General features: G+C 51.3%; 1 non-coding gene across 1 annotated transcript; it reads left to right on the top strand.

Annotated features, from left to right (window-relative positions):
* The first annotated feature begins 5,359 nt into the window (after positions 1-5,359).
* Positions 5,360-5,432, top strand: trnav-uac (transfer RNA valine (anticodon UAC)). Its single transcript has one exon. It is a non-coding gene; the product is annotated as a tRNA-Val (tRNA).

Raw genomic sequence — 5,432 nt, 5'->3', positions numbered from 1 at the left:
GGGGTAGGTAGAGAGAGAGGCTGGGAAAGAGAGGCCGGGAATGGGGAGAGACGGGTGGGAGGAGAAAGTGCCTGGGGAATGTAGAGAGACAGCGGAGAGCAGAAAAGGACGGGATGGAGAGGGAGACGCAGCCGAGATTCTAGGAGAGGAGAAATGGAAAAGGGAGAAAGAAACTGAGGGAGACCGGGTTGTGCGGGGATAGAGCTAGGGTACAGAGATAGAGAGACTTCGGAGAGAGGGACTGGGAGGAGAGACTTGGGAGAGAGACTGGTGTAGAGAGAGACAGAGGGCTCAGAGAAAGACCAGGGGAGGGAGACCGGGGGGGTCGAGAGATCTGTGGTGAGAACAGATCTTTGGGATGGGGAGAGGTCAGTTTGAGGAAGGAGACTGTAAGAGAACTCGGATGGGGAGAGCCTAAGACAGGCGTTGGGGGCGAAAGATCGGAGTGACGGCGGGTAAGGAGAGAAATTCATGGCAGGAAGAGGTGAGAGGGAGAGACAGGGATTGGTGAGTTAATCGTGGAGAGAGAGGCAGAGTTAGATACTAGTGGCCGGGTGCAGGGGTTGGGGAGACTGGTGGATACAGAGACACGTGATATTAAAACACTTGGGAGGGAAATAGACACTGGGGGTTGAATGAGAGAGAGAGTGGGATGTGGTAGCGTAGAGTGAGTCGGAGAAGTCTGTCGATAAATGCACTGGATGATCAGGGGATTCTCCTTGTTGCAGGGCATTCTGGGATTACAGTGCTTCCATTCTGAAGTCCCTCTGAAACAAGCAACCGGTGTCATCTCGCTGACCTCTCTCACCCCGCCTGCTTGACCACACTCCTTCCCACACTGTATCCCCCATCTCGCTTTCCTAAACCGGTCTTCGCGATCTTCACGCTCTCTCTCCCTCTCTGTGATTACATCCTCTGGCTCCTGTTAAGAACGCGCAAAGTAGTATGATGAAACATACTGAGTCATGTTGGTAAAGGGACACTCTGGACAATTTACAGTGTGGGACCTTCTCCCCGGAGCCCCTTTACCCGCCTGTCGGCTGTATAACCGGCCCGACCAGAAAGGGAAGCAATGGAGGCTTACCTAAATGACTCTTTCGCTGAGGGCATTATCCGACCCTCATCTTCCCCTGTAGGCGCAGGATTCTTCTTTGTGGGGAAGAAGGTCAGCTCACTGCGCCCCTGCATTGTCTACCGTGGCCTGAACAACATCACCATAAAGAATAAGTCTTCACTCCCCCTTATCAACTCTGCCTTCGAGCCCCTTCACGGAGCCACAATTTTCTCTAAGTTGGACCTGCGGAGTGTCTATCACCTGGTCAGGATAAGGGAGGGAGATGAGTGGGAAAACAGCTTGTAATACCCCTCTTGGTCATTTCGAATATCTGGTCACGCCATTCGGCCTCATGAATGCCCCCGCTGTCTTCCGAGCCCCGATAAACTATGTCCTTACGGAATTTATTAACCGTTTCGTTTTCTTTTATTTGGACGACATCTCAATCTTCTCCCGTTATCTTCAGGAACACACCCACCATGTCCGTTAGGTTCTTCAGAGGCTTTTGGAGAACAAGATATTCTTTAAGGCAGAGAAGTGCAAGTTCCATGTCCGTTCCGTCAGTTTGCTGGAGTACATCATTGGGAGCGGGCAGTTGAGAGCGGATCCCGAAAAGATCCGGGCGGTGGCGGAGTGGCCAAACCCCACGACGCTTAAGCAACTCCAGCGATTTCTGGGGTTCGCAAATTTCTACCATCGCTTCATCAGGGATTACAGCTGGGTGGCAGCGCCCCTTACTCGACTCACCTCTCCTGAGCCCCTTTTCATTGGACCCCCGAAGCGGACTCGGCCTTCTCGGAGCTGAAGATGTTTTCAATTCCGCTCCCATCCTGGCCCAACCTGACCCGTCAGGTCAATTCATTGTGGAAGTCGACGCCTCCGACTCTGGGGTGGGAGCGGTCCTCTTCCAACGCTCCAGCCCAGACCAAGAGCTCCATCCCTGCGCCTCCTCCTCTCGCCGACTGAACCCCGCCGAACGGAACTACGACGTAGGGACCCGGGAGTCACTGGCCGTCAGACTCGCTTTGGAGAAGTGGAGACACTGGCTTGAGGGAACGGGATATCCATTCATCGTCTGGACGAACTACAAGAACCTCGCATAACTCCAAACCGCAAAACACCAGACCTCTCGCCAAGTCCTTTGGGCATTATTTTTGACCGTTTCAGATTCACACTCACCTATCGTCCTGGTTCCACGAACGGGAAGCCCGATGCCCTCTCTCGTCAATATGTCTCCGAGTAGGGCTTCCCAACCCCGAGACCATCATTCCACCATCCGGTATGGTGGCTGCCCTCACCTGGGAGATGGAATCCATAGTCAGCGAGGCCCAGCGGACTCAACCTGACCCAGGGAATGGGACCGCCAGTCGTCTCTTCGTGCCGATGCTGTTCAGTCTCAGGTTTTCCAGTGGGGACACGCTTCTCGTTTCGCCTGCCATCCCGGGATCGATCGGACTCTGTCCCTTCTGAAGAGACATTCCTGGTGGCCCTCCATGGATGCTGACACTCGCTCCTCGCTCTCTGTCTGTTCTGTGTGTGGCCACGGAAAAGCCTCCCATCGACAACTTGCTGGGTTGCTTCGTCCCCTACCTGTCCCTTGTTTGCTGCCCCCTTCACATGGTAACACTACTGTACTCACCGTGGTGGACCGCCTCTCCAAAGCAGCGCACTTCTAGCCCTTCCCAAAAGCCCTGCAGCCCGTGAAACAGCCGACCTCCTTGATCATCACGTCTTCCGCCTTCATGGGATTCCCTCGGACATTATTTCTGACCGGGGTCTCCAATTTGTCTCTCAAGTCTGGAGTGCCTTTCGTCAGGACCTTGGAGTCTCAGTCAGTCTGTCCACCGGCTTCCATCCGCAGACTAGCGGTGAAACCGAACGAGCAAATCAGGATTTGGAAGCAGCACCGCGCTGCACAACCGCCAACAACACATCATAATGGAGCACCCATCTTCCTTGGGTACAGTCCGCCCACAACTCCCTGGCCAGCACCGACACGGAACGCCGCCCCTCGAATGCTCCCTCGCTTACCAACCCGCTCTGTTTCACGTACATGAAGACCAAACTGCTGTGCCTTCAGTCAGGCCCGTCTCCGCGGGGCCGCAAGATCTGGAAGGATGTTCGCGCGGCCTTGCTCCGTTGAGCCGACCGCAACCGGAGGATTGACGATCGCCCTCGAGTTCCTGCACCCAGTTATCGGCCTGGGCAGGAGGTTTGGCTCTCTCTTAAAATATCTCCCTTAAAATTGAACCCAGGAAACTCGCCCCTCGTTATATGGGACCTTTGGAAATTGAGTGTGTACTCAACCCCTCGGCGGTCATACACAAACTGCCAAAATCTATGCACAGTCATCCTACATTCCACGTTTCACAATTGAAAGCGGTATCTGTTAGCCCTTTGTGCCCTCCTGCCGAACCCCCTCCACACGCCCCGATTATTGACGACTACCCAGCAATGAGGCGACCAGAACTAAGTACCGTACTCCAAGTTGGTTCTGACCAGGGTCCTATATAGCTACAACATTACCTCTCGGCTCCTAAATTCAGTTCCACGATTGATGAAGGCCAATACACAATATGTCTTATTAACAACAGAATCAACCTGCGCAGCTGCTTTGACTGTCCTATGGACTCTGATATCAAGATCCCTCTGATCCTCTACACTGTCAAAAGTCTTACCATTAATACTATATTCTGTCATTATTTTGCCTTACCAAAATGAACAACTTCACATTTTTCTGGGTTGAACTCCATCTGCCACTTCTCAGCCCAGTTTTGCATCCTATCAATGTCCCGCTCTAACCTCTGACAGCCGTCTACACTATCCACAACACCCCCTACCTTTGTGCTAACGGCAAATTTCCTAACTCATTCCTCCTCTTCCTTATCCGCGTCATTTATAGAAATCACGAAGAATAAGGGTCCCAGACAGATCCCTGAGGCACACCACTGGTCACTGTCCTCCATGCAGATTATGACCCGACTACAACCACTCTTTGCGTTCTGTGGGCAAGCCTGTTGTGGATCCACAGACCAATGGCTCATTGGAACCCATGCCTCCTGACTTTCTCAATAAGCTTTGCATGGGTACCTTATTAAATGCAGGTTGATGCTTTGATTTGTTCGCCACTAATACAGCTAGCACTGTAACTGATTGGTTCTTTCGTTCAAACCGCGAGGCCTCAGTTTTGCTTTTTGAACATTACTGAACAGGTGTATTGTTTATCGGAGCAAAATATCACCCTTCGTCCCGTGACGCACCCGCCGTCTACTCCAGAGTCGAATTAACCAAAAGGTGAAGCAACGAAATCTTCCATTCCTGAAGCCATACTTCAGAAATAGTTGATATACTCTCATTGCTCCTCATCTTCTCCGTTGTACTGTCGATAAAATCCACTGCATTGCAAGATGAGATCAGAAAACCAAGTAAGGCTCCATTATTCCCATGTGGCAGTCCAAATGAAAAGATGACCTGTATCGCCAGCCTTAAGGCACAGTAGAATTCACAGTGAGATTCGTACCACTCCTTCGGATCGTAAATGGCACTTCAGAGCTTGTATTCGGGGTACATTCCGTCGTTCTTTCTGTGAGTGCTCTCACAATTCCACCACCCCCTGTCCATCCCTCTCGCTAATAACTCCGTCTACCTGTTACTGTTCCACCTGTTTATCACTATTGTCCATGCATTTTTTGGGAGTGGGTGTGGGGGTGTGATATTCACTAAATGAATTGATCGCAATCAGTTTAAGAACACCAGGCAACCTGCTCACGGGTAGCGTAGCCGAGAGTTCTCTGAGGTGACGGGGCTTCGAATCACAGCACCGCCACGGTTCGAATGTCTCCCTGTGTTTTTTCGAAATACTGCCGTTGTGCTGACGGTACCAGCCGACATTCACCAAGCTACTCCTGTAACAGAGAACCCTCATACCTCTGATGATGCCATAGATCATTTCTGCAATCACCCCAGCTCAGTAAACCAGTGGCTAACATTTTGTCACTAAATTGAATGTAGATTTGTTTTTTTTTAAGTGGAGTCCTCGGAGTCCTCACGTTGTAGGACGCTTCTGAAAGAGCTGAGCATCCACCCGCTGAACAGACAGACCGGAGCTCTCATCGCTGAAGCTCGTCTGCTTTTTACATAGGCCAACCCACGAAAAAGACTAGGCTGAAGAGAGAATTTCGTTTTCTATTTCTTGGGTGTAGAAAAGATTGTTCTTAAGAACAAGATGAATAAGTGGAGAATGAGGGAGGTGTGCAGGGTGTCTGGTCAATGCTCAATAGCGTAGAACATTGAGCTCCTTGTAGAGTTTCTGTAGTGTAGTGGTTATCACGTTCGCTTTACACGCGAAAGGTCTCCAGTTCAATCCTGGGCAGGAACT

This window comes from Hypanus sabinus, unplaced genomic scaffold, assembly GCF_030144855.1.
Source record: "Hypanus sabinus isolate sHypSab1 unplaced genomic scaffold, sHypSab1.hap1 scaffold_1269, whole genome shotgun sequence".
NCBI classification, from domain to species: domain Eukaryota; kingdom Metazoa; phylum Chordata; class Chondrichthyes; order Myliobatiformes; family Dasyatidae; genus Hypanus; species Hypanus sabinus.
This window is presented reverse-complemented; position numbering and strand designations above follow the sequence as displayed.